Source organism: Mobula birostris, chromosome 23 (assembly GCF_030028105.1).
Source record: "Mobula birostris isolate sMobBir1 chromosome 23, sMobBir1.hap1, whole genome shotgun sequence".
Classification (NCBI taxonomy): Eukaryota; Metazoa; Chordata; class Chondrichthyes; order Myliobatiformes; family Myliobatidae; genus Mobula; species Mobula birostris.
In genome coordinates, this window is record NC_092392.1 from 57,906,692 (window position 1) to 57,921,992 (window position 15,301).

General features: G+C 44.2%; 1 protein-coding gene across 3 annotated transcripts in view; it reads left to right on the forward strand.

The window, feature by feature from the left end:
* Nucleotides 1-399: 399 nt before the first annotated feature.
* The window catches only part of plekhg7 (pleckstrin homology domain containing, family G (with RhoGef domain) member 7), a 109,151-nt gene continuing 94,249 nt past the window's right edge, over nt 400-15,301 (forward strand). For 2 of the 3 annotated variants that reach the window (XM_072241647.1, XM_072241649.1), the window contains exon 1: nt 400-630. The gene's annotated coding sequence lies outside the window, so the exon portion shown is untranslated. Of the gene's footprint in view, nt 631-756; nt 939-15,301 lie in introns of all 3 variants that reach the window. The other variant, XM_072241648.1, reaches the window with a different exon arrangement.

The window sequence follows — 15,301 nt, forward strand, 5'->3', positions numbered from 1 at the left end:
CAGGGTGAACGCTATCGTATTAACTGTAAATGTTCATATTGCTTTGATTTGCAAAACGATTTGTTTCTGTTTAGAAGGTGTACGACACGATTAGCTTTTAACAGCTCAGGTAGGCTGGAGACAGAAATCGATTACAAAATAACAAACAGCAAACACCTAAACACTGTTCGGCGAGAGGAGGACAGAGGGCGGTATCATTGCATCAAAAATACGCAATGAAGAGACGAACGAAAAAGATAAGTGGAACAATCAGGCACTGTGTAACTGATACCTTGCTTCCGGTTAGTGACAGGGAAAAAAGAGAAATACTGTATTGCAAACATCAGATGGTGAAGTGACTGAAGGTAACGCTGATAAGAGTTACCCCAACGGGAGTTCATAGTCAGTACAAAGGTCTAGTTGCTGTTTGTCGCAGATGAGCCGCAGAGCGTTGCCAAGTAAACTCGCAGCGGACTTAACCTCTCGTTACTGCCCCTTTCGCCCAGTTCCCTGGTCTAGTCTCCTCCCTCAGTCTCCCCGGCTCCACCCCGCAGCCTAGTCTTGGACTCGCCGCCGCTTCCCCCTTGTTCGAGATTCTCTGCTCCGAGCCGGCGTCAGTCGGATCTCCCCGGCAGCACAGAGCGGATCGAGGTTTGTGGATCTTACACATTTGTGTGAAAGTGCTTTAAAAAGACAACGTGACCAAACGATTAGGCTAGGAAATGCTAGATAATCTGTGCCTTATGCTTAATCTTTGTCATTTGTGGTTTTGTTCAGTGTCAGGGTTAGGAGCGAGCCAGTTTAAACAGATGCTTGGTTGGCCATTCACCGAGTCTGGGTACCGCTGGATTCGGACTGCACCCCCACACCATCCGCGGAGTGTCACACGGCTGCGGCACCGATTTCCACTCCAGCCGATTGCGTGACAGTCCGAGCGTTCGTTCTCCTCACAGGCGCAGGTGAAGGACCGCGGGACCCGGGACGTGATTCAGATGAACACGGGGTTCGCTCCGGCGTCCCGGGAGAGAGCGTTTACCTGCCGACAACATCACTCTCAGAATAACTGACCAGCACCGTGTTTTCAAAGTTTAGAGTAAATTTATTATCAAAGTACATCATCTACAACCCTGAGATTCATTTTCCTGCGGCCGCTCTCAATAAATCCAATGACCGTGGTAGAGTCAGCGATAGACCGCACCAACAAGGCGGACAGCCTGCGTGCAAAAGACAACAAACTGTGCAAATCTAAAAAGAAAGAAAATAAATACATAAGCTAACAAAAAAATAAGCAATAAATATCGAGAAAATGAGACGAAGAGTCATTGAGAGTGAATCCATGGATTGTGGGAACAGTTAGTGACGGACAAGTGACCGCTCCGGTTCAAAAGCCTGATGGTTGAGGGATTGAACTTACTCCTGAACCCGGAGCTGCGAGTCCTGAGGCATTTTTGAGTCCGTTTTCATATTCAACCAATTGTTTTCTTGAGCTAAACATGTTTGTAGGCTGATTTTATTTTAGAAACATTAAACCTTTTTGCAAGAAGGATCATGCAAAAAGATTTAATGTTATCACCATGGTGTTGGCCATAATTTATTGCTTTTGGGCTAGTTCTGGGATACTAAGCGAAGTGGAGTGGTTCCTGTTGTAAACAGAAGGTACTGAGTTCAGCTTCTGATCTGGGGCATTTTATCAGATACCAACCTCACCTGCTTAAAGCACAGCCAACTGACCGTCAAACAGACCCTACTCTTTGGACACCGGTACTGTATGTATTTTCTTGAGCACGTAGTGTCATATCAGAATGCAACATCAGTGATGAATTGGTTCTAGGGCGTGTGCCTCGAGTTGTCCGATGACCTGGACTTGCACTGCCTGTCAGCCTTGGTAGCTGGTAGTTTCTTGCGGCCCTTCGAGGCAGTTTGGTGTTGTGGCATTTGTTCTCTCAGGTGCTCCCTGTAAGCTGATGTAACAGCTCCAGGGATCTAAAGATTGGCTTTATTTGTCACATGTACATTGTAACATACAGCAAAATACATCATTTCTATCAGTGACCAACACAGTCCAAGGATTGTGCTGGGGCCATGCTTTCCAGTGCCAACATAGCATACCCATTCTTACTAAACCTAACCCATATCTGGAATCTGGAAGCACCCAGCGAAAAGCCAGGTGATCACTGGGAGAATGTACAAACTCCTTACAGACACTGGTGGGAATTGAACGATAATCGTTGGATATGTACTAGTGTCACACTAACTGCTACACTACTGTGCTGCACAAGTGGTGGAAGGTGAGGTCCCATGAATCCAAGGAGAGCTGGGTGGGTAGATTTGAAATTGTCTCGGATGTAGGAAGCCAAGGGTGGAGGCTGAAGATTGCCTGCCAGCATGGAGGTTGGTGACTTGTATTGTGCCACAGGGGCCGGTGCTGGGACCCTTGTTGTTTGTTATATATACACAACATTTGGATGCAAATGCATAAGGTCTGCTCAGCAAGTTTGCAAACTAAGGTGTTGTCATTGATAATGAAGAAGGTTATCCTTGATCAGTTAGGGAAGTGGGCTGAGGACTGGCAAATGAGTTTTAATACAGATAAGTGTGAGGTAACGCGTTTTGGAAAATCAAACCAAAGCGGGACTTGTTCTGTAAATAGTAGAGCACTATAGAGCATACTGGAACAGAGAGACTTTGGAGTGCAAGAGCATAGCTTGTTGAAAGTAGCAAAACAGGTAGACAGTGTAGTAAAAAGGCATTTAGCATGCTGTCCTGCGTCAGTCATAGCACTGAGTACAAGAATTGGGTCTCAATAGCCCCTTGTGCAATTGGATCCTGGATTTCCTCACTTGTAGACCCCAGTCAGTTCAGATTGGCAAAAACATCTCCTCCACAATCTCCATCAGCACTGGAGCACCACAGGAACGAGTACTTAGCCCCCTGCTCTACTCACTTTACACCTACGACTGTGTGACTAAATACAGCTCCAACACCATATACACGTTTGCTGATGACCCCACTGTTGTGGGCTGTATCAAAGGGGTGATGACTCAGCACACAGGAGGGAGATTGAAAACTTGTCTGAGTGGTGCCATAACAACAACCTCTCATTCAATGTCAATAAGACCAGGGAACTGATTGTAGACTTCAGGAGAGGGAAACCAGAGGTCCATGAGCCAGTAATCATCAGAGGGTCAGAGGTGGAGAGGGTCAGTAACTTAAAATTCCTGGGTCTCACTATCTCAGAGAGCCTGTCCTGGACCCATCGTATAAATATTATTGCAAAGAAAGCATGACAGTGCCTCTACGTCCTCAGGAGTCTGCTGAGGTTCGGCATGTCATCGAAAACCTTGGCAAATTTTATATATATGTGGTGGAAAGTGTGCTGGCTGGCTGCATTACGATCTGGTATGGGAACACTAATGCCTTTGAGCAGAAAATCCTAAAAAAGGTAATGGATTCAGCCCACTACATCACGGGTAAATCCCTCCCAAGTATTGAGCACATCTACATAAAACGTTGGCATAGAAAAGCAGCACCCATCAACAAAGACCCTCACCACCCAGGCCATGCTCTTTTCCCGCTACTGCCATCAGGCAGAGGAGCCATAAGACCATAAGACAAAGGAGCAGAAGTCGGCCATTTGGCCCATTGAGTCCGCTCCGCCATTTTATCATGAGCTGATCCATTCTCCCATTTAGTCCCACTCCCCCGCCTTCTCACCATAACCTCAGGATTCGCACCACCAAGTTCAAGAAAAGTTTCTACCCCTCATCCATCAGGCTCTTGAGCAAAAGGGGATAACTGCACTCATCTATCGACTCATTTAAAGATTCTGTTATATTGTTATTTAATGCTCATTATTTATTGCTATACATTTATATCTGTGACCCGGCTGGTGGCATAGTGGCATCAGTGCCGGACTTCGGGACGAAAGGTCCTGAGCTCAAATTACGAGCTGGTGACCTCTTTGGAAACTCACCCGGCAGAAGGCTGCTGTAACTTGCCTCGTATGCAGTTCCCCACTACGTCAGAGAGGCGTGGAGGGAAATCGTCCGCTAACCAGAGAAACTCCAGATGTGAGGTACCTTTGCTTTTTATTTATATCTGTATTTGCACAGTTTGTTTAGTTTATAGTTCACAATGTTTACAGCTACTGTGCTATGGATTTGCTAAGAATGCCCACAGAAAAAGAATTTCAAGGTTGTGTGTAGTGACATGAATATACTCTGATAATACATTTTTGAACTTTGAACTTTCATATTATGTAGTAGTTGTACAATTTTTTGGTGGGACCATATTTGAAGTACTGCATACAGTTTTGGTCACCCTGTTAAGGAAATATTCAATTAAACTGGAAAAAGTGCAGAAAAAATTTACAAGGATATTGCCACAAAAGGGCACAAGTTATAGGGAGACAGTAACTGGCTGGGTCTTCATTCCTTGGCACACAGGAGAATGAAGCATGAGAGGCAGTAGATAAGGTGGACAGTAACAGTCTTCTCCAGGGCAAAGGAGTCCAAAGCCAAGGAGCATAGATTTAGGGTGAGAAGGGAAAGAACTAAAAGGGACAAGAGGGTCAACTTTTTCCACACAGTGGAAGGTGAGTAGATCGAATGAGCTGCCTGAGGAAGAGGTGGAAGGCTGGATTTGAATCTATGTGAATCGACAGTACCTCTTCCTGGAGATGCTGCCTGGCCTGCTGCGTTCACCAGCAACTTTGATGTGTGTTGCTTGAATCTATGTGTACTAGTTTCTGGGACACAAAGACTAATGTCTACAGTCAAACTCAGGAGAAAAATCTCAGTGATGAAAGAAATATCTGTGACCATGTCTAGTCAACATGTTTGTCAAGTTTTGATTTTCAAGTTTATTGTCCTGGGTATGCTGGGTATAAATGCCATAAAATCAGATTTTTGCAACTGCAGCACAGTAAATTACAAACATAACAACATAAGTTGCATCAAGCTAAAGTAACATAAATTATGCATGACAGAATATCAAAAGAAAACGAAGGAACATTAGTGCAAGTTGAAGGAAATATAATCCGATGTGGAATCGGGGCTTTTCATGTTGTTTCGAAAACGTGATGGCAGTGAAGGAGAAGCAGTTATTGAACCATGAGGCACGAGTCTTCTGGCTCCTGTAGCTCCTGCTGAGGGAAGCAATGAGAAGGTCCTGATGGTGGCAATGAGAAGATCCTGAGGGAAGCAATGAGAAGGTCCTGATGGTGGCAATGAGAAGGTCCTGAGGGAAGCAATGAGAAGGTCTTGATGGTGGAAATGAGTAGGTCCTGATGGTGGCAATGAGTAGGTCCTGATGGTGGAAATGAGGAGAGTCCTGATGGTGGCAATGAGAAGGTCCTGATGGTGGCAATGAGAAGGTCCTGAGGGAAGCAATGAGAAGGTCCTGATGGTGGAAATGAGGAGAGTCCTGATGGTGGAAATGAGAAGGTCCTGATGGTGGAAATGAGGAGAGTCCTGAGGGAAGCAATGAGTAGGTCCTGATGGTGGCAATGAGAAGGTCCTGATGGTGGAAATGAGGAGAGTCCTGATGGTGGAAATGAGAAGGTCCTGATGGTGGAAATGAGGAGAGTCCTGATGGTGGCAATGAGTAGGTCCTGATGGTGGCAATGAGAAGGTCCTGAGGGAAGCAAGGAGAAGATCCTGATGGTGGAAATGAGAAGAGTCCTGATGGTGGCAATGAGTAGGTCCTGATGGTGGGGATCTTAAATGATGGATATTACCTTCAAGAGTCATTGCCTCCTGTAGATGCCCTCGTTGGTGGGGAGAGTTATACACTTAATGGAACTGGCTGAGACCACCTCTTGTGGTCCTATACATTAGAGTTCCTAAACCAATATATGATGCAACCGGTCAGAATGCTTCCAACTGTACATCTGTAGAGGTTTGTCAGGGTCTTTGGTGATAGGCCAAATCAGTTTAAACTTCTATGGAAGTAGAGATGCTGGTCCGCCATCTTCATGGTTGCATCTGTGTTTTGGGCCTTGGGGAGATCCTCTGCATTGTTGACACTCAGAGATGTGGAGCTTGTCATCCTATCCACCATAAACCCTTCAATGAGGACAGGTGCATGTTTGCATGACTTCGCCCTCCTAAAGTCCACAATCACTTCCTTAAATGTTCAGTTCAAGGTTGTTGTTTCGGGACCTATTGACCTTTCTCATTCCGGTACACCTCCTTATCACCAAGCGTGATTCTGCCAACACCACCAATATCATCAGCAAATTTGTAGATGTCTTTGGAGCTCTGCTTAGCCACAGAATAATAGACATAGAGAACATAGAGCATACAGCCCAGAGGTGCATTGATGGTCAGTGACGAGGAGATGATTGTCATATGCACGTGTATATACAAATAGAATGAAAAACTTGATTGCAGCAGCATTAGAGACACAATATTCATAAGAAAAACATAAATTATATAAGCAAGAGCACAATTTGAATAGAAAGTCAAAATCTATTGCAGTGCAAGGTGATCAAGCTCTCTTCTAAGGAGATACAGGATCTTGAAGATGCACAGTGTTTTAGGAACAGCTTCTTCCATTCTGCCAACAGATTTCTGAATGGACCATGACCTCATGAACACTACCTCAGTACATTTGCTCTCCTTTGCACTACTTACTTAATTTTAATATATTTCCTTATCATGATTTATAGTATATTTTACATATTGCACTGTAGTGCTGCTGCAACAACCCATTTCATGACATACGTCAGTACGGTAATAATAGGCCTGCTTCTGAGAGTGGTGCTGTATCAAGGAAGTGATTAGAGTTGTGCAGGTTGGTTCAAGAACTAAATGGGTGAAAGGAAGTAGCTCCTCTTCAAGCTGTTAGTGTGGGGCTTCAGGCTTCTTTACCAAGGACAATCTCTAAGCTTTATATTGCCTGAGCAGCTGGTGGACTGTTAATATGCTGTCAATATGTGGCATATGTGACTGGAGCAGTTCAGAAGCACCTTATCAAAGGCAATTAAGGATGGGCAGTTAAATGCTGGCTGAGCCTGAAAAGTCCACATCAGTTGAATAAGTATTGTAAAAAAAAAATTATTATAACCTAGAGCATAAAGTAACATAAAGTAAACTCATGACAGAATATGATTTTTTGCCTCTGTTGCATTCTGTATTTGGATTCTTTAATGTTGAAACCATCATGTGAGTAGTTATACAGCCAGGGTTACGCAAGGTTGTCATCAGTTCTTTAAAGAAAATGTAAAGTATTTAATAATTTGAGATGTAACCTGCACCATATCTATTGCCATAATCTTAAAGCTGTAATGCTCTGAGAGGTGTTTAGGAACTTTGAGTTTATATGGTAAAGTGAAATGGGTAATAATGGTATTTGCTGTTCAGATCCATGAGAGACATATAGAATTGACTGTTAAACCATATAAAGTCAAAATTACCCTTTTCTCACCTTTGATCATTTGCTTATATGCTGTTCTACTTAATTGGCACCAGGCTCTTTAGAGAAAAGCTATTTAATGTCTCTTTAAATTGTATTTAGATGGCCAAGCATTCCGTGCAGTTGTTCATCTAGGCGTGGCTCTTAATCTAAAGTAAGAAATCTAGATTGGCCTTTGCATCAGTATGTAATCACATTTGGTTTGATTTTATAGTTTTGCATTTGACTACAGTAGTAACTAGTGCCTGCAGTTGTTGGAAAGCTTTGGGAATGTCAAAAAGTAAGTCATTCGCTAGAATCCCTTGCTTATGTAGTCATTATATCAGAATTGAATCAGATTTACTATCACCAGCATGTGTCGTGAAACTTGTTATGTAGTCCTGTGGACCAGCTATTTCAGTAACCTGTGAACTTCATGATGCTGGGGTTGGGAGACCCAGCAGTGAACGTCAGGAAGAGTGAAATGCACTCTTATCTTATTTACGCTTCCCCTTATTATCTTAAACTTCAGTCAGATCACAGTAGCTTAAACTCCAAGGAGGATAGCCAGTTTTGATGATCCCTCCTGGCATTCTAATGCTTGCTGCACTCACTTTCAAACCAAATATCCTTCCTACGGTGTGATGCCATGGTACGCCAGAACTATAGTATTGTGCTCCATTCACTAGATAGAAGAACTACCTCTCAGTAAGAAATTGGAGTTAGCTTCTATTTCTGATATTCTTTGTGAACCCCAACCCTCTTCCCCATCACCCAAAGTCTCTGGGCATCTTCTGATTTGGCATTTCCTGCTTCTAGTTTTCCACTACTTAGGAAGCACTGTGTCTGTGACACTCTTAGGTTGAAAATGAATAATCTCATAATTACATGGGTTCAGATCCGTTGACCGCAATTTTTTCCCCACTTGCTCCGTCTGCTAAAACCCCTTTTGTAACTTTGTTTCCCCTCACAAATATTTACAGTTCTGTCTATTTTAGCATTATTAGTGAACTTGGTTATGTGGCCCCTTTTCCCACCACACCATTTATAAACGTGGTTACGATGCATCCTGCCAAGCAGTGAAAGACAGCTAATGGTGTTCCTTTCTCCACAGAGGCCATCTGAATTTCCGAGTACCTCCAACATTTTCGTTTAGTTACAGGCCTGTAAACTGTGTACTCGCCTTTAACCTTCCTTCTGTATGTTTGGTATGTTGCCTTCAATTTTCAAATCTAATATTTATTAATGATATAGGAGCCTATTGAGTCTATCTATGTTGGCTCTCTGAGCTACTCCATCAATTTCATTCTCCCACATTTTCTCCAGGTTATTCACTCTCACCTTCCCATGAACTTCCCCTGAATCACCAACCACCCTCCTACCCTGGGGGTAATTTACACTGATTTATTAGTGACCTACCAACCTGCATGACATTGCAACACACAGAGGAAACCCACATGGCCACAGAACAACGTAAAAACTCCACAATGACGACATAGAGGTCAGGATTCAACCAGGTTGCTGGAGCTGTCAGGCTCCACCACAGTGACACCCATCCTATTCTTTTATCTTCATTTTTATTTAACGTTGCCTGCTGGAAGTCCTGGATATCATTTGCTGCCTACTTCAATCACCTATTCAAAATATTGTGTCAGGTTAGGCAGCTTGATCTGCAAAACCTAGGCCAACCATTCTGTGCAACAAGAACTTTACAAAGTATTCTGTCACTTTAGTTGCAGAATCCCGTTGTGAGGCAGACTGAAAATCAGGTTGAGTGGTGCCACAGCAACAACCTCTTACCTGACATCAGCAAAATCAAAGAGCTAATTAGCAACTACAGAAGGAAGAAACTAGGGGTCCATAAGCCAATCGTCAAGTGAGGAACTGAGGTCGAGAGGATCAGTAGCTTTAAATTCCTTGGCATCAACATATCCGAGGATCTATCCTGGGACCAGTGCACAAGTCTCATCACAAAGAGTGCACAAGAATGCCTCTACTTTGCGTAGGTTTGTCATGTCACCAAAACCTTTGACAAACTTCTGCAGTTGCATAGTGGAGCATATCCGACCTGGTTGCATCACAACCTAGTATAGAAGCACCAATGCTCTGGACAGAAAAGTGGTGGATACAGTCTAGTCCATCACAGGCAAAGTATCCCCTCAGCCCCCATCAGTGAGCACATTTACAAGGACCATTCCCATCAAGGACTCCCACCATCCAGATCATGCTCACTACTATCATTCTCACTACTACCATTGGACAGGAGGTACAGAAGCCTTGGGTCCCAGACCACTAGGTTCAGGAACAGTTATTACCCTTGCAACCATTAGACTCCTGAACCGAAATGGTTAACTTCACTCACCAGAGCTCTGAACTGATTCTGTGATCTGCAGTCTCACTTTCAAGGGCTCTTCACAGCTCATGTTCTCAGTATGATTTTTATTGGTGCAGTTTGTCTTTTGCACACTGGTTTTGGTCAGCTTTTGTTTATGTATAGTTTTTTGTAAAAATCTGTTGTATTTCTTTATTTTCCTGTAAATGCCTGCAAGAAATTGAACCTCAAGAGAGAATATGGTAACATATAGCACTAACCTCAATGCCGTAATGGTCTAACGGGCAGACAACCAGGCCAACTGTAAATACGAGATTCTGCAGATTCTCCAGAGTAACACACTCAAAATGCCGGAGGAACTCAGCAGGTCAGGCAGCATCCCGATGAAGGGTCTTAGCCCAAAACATTGACTGTTTATTCCTCTCCATTGACGCTGCCTGACCTGCTGAGTTCCTCCAGCATTTCGTGCAACCAGACAAACTACCCAGTGGGTGCCTGGGGTGGTGGTAGTGGCAGTTACATTGGGGAATGTTTAAGAAATGTTTAGCTAGGCACATGAATGAGGGAAATGGAAGGAAATGGACAGTGTGTAGCAGAAGGGTTTAGTTTAGTTGGCAATTTGAGTACTAATTTAATTGGTTTGACTCAATTTTCCAGGCTGAAGGGCCTGTTTCTGTACTTTACTGTTCAATGCAAAGAAATATTTAGTACTGCACTAAACCAATATGCACTTGTAAAAGACTAAAGCTTAATTATCTATTGATGAGCAAATGAAGCTTTTAACAAAAAAGGAATGCAAACATCAATCTAGTCTTTCTGACCTCGGAATATCTCAAAGCACTTCACTGTCAATCAAAAAGTAGTCGCTATTTCACTGTAAGAATCATGGCGGTCAATTTACATCCAGCAAGTTTCAACTGTGTAATGATGCCATAAGGTCTGTTTGTGATTCAAAGTATATTTTATTATCAAAGTACATACATCACCATATACAGCCCTGAGATTCATTTTTATGGGCATACTCAACAAATCTATAGAATAATAACTCAAATAGAATCAATGAGAGACCACCCAACTAGGGCGTTCAACCAAAGTGCAGGTGACAACAAACTGCAAGTACAAAAAGAAGAAACAATAATAATGAATAAACTATAAATATTGAGAACATGAGATGAAGAGTCCTTGAAAGTGAGTCCATTGGTTGTGATTCCCCGGCTATTCTGCTGATATTTTACATTACCCATTACACCCCATCTGAAACTGCAGCTCTCTGTTGACACGCTACTGTTACATTGTTTGAGCTGCACACTGGGTTTTGCAGACGGACCTTAACCTTGCAACCTGAAGTTGATTCAGCAACTTCTCAGCCAAAGTGGTAAAAAGAGCTATTACTAAATTCAGCCATCTACCTCTACTTGCAGTGTACCAGCAGAGTGTGAAGGTAGCAGAAGCCAGGAATAAAATCTTGAATGAAAAACTCAGAAGGGAATAAATTCAATCCAGGGGATTAGAGAGATAAAAGATCAGATCAAGTCTATCATGAGCAAGACAATGAATAGTAAACACTTTCTCCTCTTACTAACAGTGAGTTAAAAATACTTCCTTTGACTATGGCAGAAATAATGTCGAACATAAAACACTGCAGCTCAGGAAGAGGCCACCTGGCCCACGATGTCTGTGCTGAACACAAAGCCAAATTAAACTAAATCTCTTCTTCTTACACTTAATCCAAATTTCTCTATTTTCTGCTTGGTCACACGTGTATCTAAAAACCCTCTTAATTGCCGCTATTGTACCTGCTTCCTACACTTGACAGCCCGTTTCACCCCCCCCCCAGCAATTCTTTGTACATTGAAGAAAGGCTTGTCCTGCAGCTCCACTCTAAACTTCCTGTCTCTCACCTTCAGTTTGCTGAGGGAAGTCAGCTTCTTGCTGTGATGTGGGGTGGGCTGTGTGCTGTGTAGTGGTATGAAAGTCTGCAGGTCTGCAGTGCATGGATTGGTTACTTTGATGATGCTGGGGCCTTGATAATCTGATATTCTTTCACAACCGCACTCCAAGGACTTGTGTGGAGTATGACAGAACTGCATAGAGACCGTTCGTAGACGATCGACATGATAATGGGGACGTGGGGGCGGGGGGGAGACAGTGAGAAACAGGAAGGGATCGTGGATGGGACATTCGGGACACAGGGACAGACAGGATACTGATGGGGTGTATGATGGCCCAAGGGTGTCTACAGGAAGTTCAGAAAATGAAAGGTGCTTTGAGAATTGTGGGAGAGGGGTTGAGGCATTGGAAAGGTTGAGAGTGAATTCTGATGTGATTGTGGGGAAGGAGACCGGATCTGACTGAGGGTGGAAGGAGGTGATGGGGGAAAAGTACTGAGGAAATGCTCAGGAGAAGCCAGGCAAGTAGTGGGGACCCTCCAGACCATAGCTGATGAGGAGGGTTTTTGAGGACAGGAGGGAAAGAGGTGGAGGTGATCACTACGGGTATGAAAGTTAAGGAACTTGCACTGACGGGGACCAATGTGTGATTCCTCCAGACTAGTGCCTTTTGTAAGCTCTAGAGCAGGCTTCAAGCCTCTGATAAGTCTTTGTGATTCCCGCCCTACCTTACTTCTGTCCTTCGTCCACCCAGATCTCTCCCTAATCTCATCCCGATCACTAGGTTAGTTTTCTTCCAGCCGCAATCATCTCTGTGGCTGTCTGCTCCTGAGCCTTGTGTTTTCCATAGATTTTAGGGCAGGATGATCGTGTAGTGGTTAGCATATCAGCACCAGTGACCCAAGTTCATTGCCCATCACTGTCTGTAAGGGGCTTGTATGTTCTCACAATGAGTTTCTTCAGGGTGTTCCAGTTACCTACCATATTGCAAAGACCTATGGTTAATTGGTCACAAGGGCGTAATTGGACGATATGGGCTTGTTCAGCCAAAGGGCCTGCTATCACGCCAAATCTCTAAATAAAGTGCCAGTCATTCATTGTCTGCCCATTGGTATTGCCACATTTGCTCAGTTAGATGTGTGCATGTACACAGCAGATGCACAGAGGACTAGGATTGAGCACGTGAATATGCATTGCTTATGCTTGGAGACCAGAATTTGTATTGCGCTTGACAAGGATCGAAACCTGTGCTGGCTTTGTGAGAGATTCAGCAGTAACAGTCGATCCTGCAAGGGCCCAGTGTATGCTTTGTCCGCTTAAATGAGGGACACAAAGTTCACAATAGAACTGCTCCCTTGCAGTTCCAGCAACTCTGGTTCGAACCTGACCCCTGGAGTTTGCCTGTTCCCTCTATGACTCTGCAAGGTTCCTCTGAATGCTCCAGTTTCTTCACATGTCACAAACTGGGGATGATTGATTTCAAAGGAACATTTAATGTCAGAGAAGTGTATACAATATACACACTGAAATGCTTTTTTCTTCGCAACCATCCACGAAAACAGAGGAGTGCCTCAAAGAATGAATGACAGTTAAATGTTAGAACCCCAAAGTCCTCCCCCCAGCTCCCCTCCCTCCCGCGTGTAAGCAGCAGCAAGCAACAATCCCACCACCCCCCCACTGGCAAAAAAAGCATCGGCACCCACCACAGAGCACTCAAGCGTGCAGCAAAGCAACAGCAAAGACACAGACTTGCCGTACTCCAAAGACTACTCGTTCACCCGGTATTCGACATACCACAGGCTCTCTCTCTCCCTAATAAGGGAGAAGGAGATGTCTCCATTTCACAACGAGAGCGGAGACATAACAAACAATTAGCTGGTTTACGATGTTAAAAGTCCGTCGCGTCGCTCATTCCAGGCTCTGTGCCCAAAGATCTCAGTTCTCCGGGCACATAGCTGTAGATCTTCCGACTCCCACGACACATCGATCTCTTGCCAGGACGCCGACCTCCGATTTCCCTCCCCCCCCACCCCCCGAGCCATGAAATCTCAGACCTCCGAAGGCAAGCAAAGCTCTTCGGCTGCACCCTTGGCACATTGAATAACGGCCAGTCGTGAAACCCCGAGAGCGGGTCCCATTCCCGCAAAGAACCAAAGTCAGCATGTAACTCCAGGTCAGGGTCTTCAAAAGAACCCTGAAAGGGAAAACTAGAGATATTAAAGATAGAAATAGATCTGTTTCTGAAGATGCAAGGGAAGGAGTCCCGTTAGGCACTATTGACTCTCATAGTTTTATTAGTGACTGTAAGATACCCCTGGTGTGTAGCTGAGCGGTAGAATCGGGGGGGGGGGGGGGGAGTTGATGAGAGTAAGAGAAAAATAAAATGGGGTAACATGCTCGATGGTTAGCAGTAACTGGGTGGGCCGAAGCATTTGTTTCCATGCTGTGTGACTCATTAGATAAAGGATAGTTACAGATTGAGTAGTAGTAGAGTAGTTAACCGAGTTAACCTGGAGCAGGCTTGTACATCAGGGGACTGGTTCAAAATCCTGTTATGGTAGTTGTTGAATCTAAATCTTGTTCTTAATCTGTAATTAAGAAAAAGACACAACTATTGCCCAGTAGTGATGAGGACAAAGCAACTGCTTTACCGATGACCTTCAGAGAGGAAATTTGGCATCCTTACTCATGTGACCTATTTGGTACCCCTCCTCACTCAATATTGTGGTTGACTATTAAATGGTCATCCAGGTCCCTGAATTGTACCACAGCCTTGAGGCTAAGACAGAGAAAGAGATCTCCAAACCCACCAGCAAGGCAGCACCACCATAAGGAGGTATCAAGCAGGGCCACCCCTGCGGACATTCAACATTGACCCCATGATTTCATAGTGTCAGGTCAATAATCTTCCAGTTTGCACTGACTCACTGTTACACCATCGTATTGCTACAGCCTTACTAAGTTTAGAATGGACACGCAGCTCAACTTTGATTATTCCTCAGCAGCATAAGAAATGTATCTGTAACTTATAAGTTACCATAATCTGTAACTTATTGTGGAAGAAGGGAGTTGGCATTCTAAGGGATTAACAGGGTAAATAAGACCAAAAGACATAGGGACAGAATTGGGCCATTTGGCCCATTGAGTCTGCTCCACCATTCCATCATGTTCCTCTCAATACCATTCTCCTACCTTCTCCCCCTAACCTTTGACCCCCATACTAAGCAAGAACCTATCAACTTCACTTTAAATATTCCTAATGACTTGGCCTCCACAGCCGTCTGTGGTAATGAATTTCACAGATTGATCCACCTTCTGGCTAAAGATATTCCTCCTCACCTCTGTTCAACAGGGACATCCTTGTATCTGAGGCTGTGCCCCCTGGGTCTAGACTCCCAGAAGGATGCTAAAGGAAGCATCCCCTCCATGTCTGCCTTATCTAGACCTTTGAATATTTGATAGGTTTCAATGAGATCCCCCACTCATTTTCCTAAACTCCAGTGAGTATGGGCCCAGAGGCAGAGATGCTTCCACTTGTGGGAGCATCTTGATCAAGAGGGTGTAGTTACAGGGTAACTAATACTGAGGCCTTTGAAGAGAGGGCATTGGAACTGTGGAGGATAGATCACTAGGAGCACTCAAAGAGCAGGTATGCAGATGTTTGAAGGACTGGGGAATTGAAGGGTATGTGGAACTGGGACTGAGG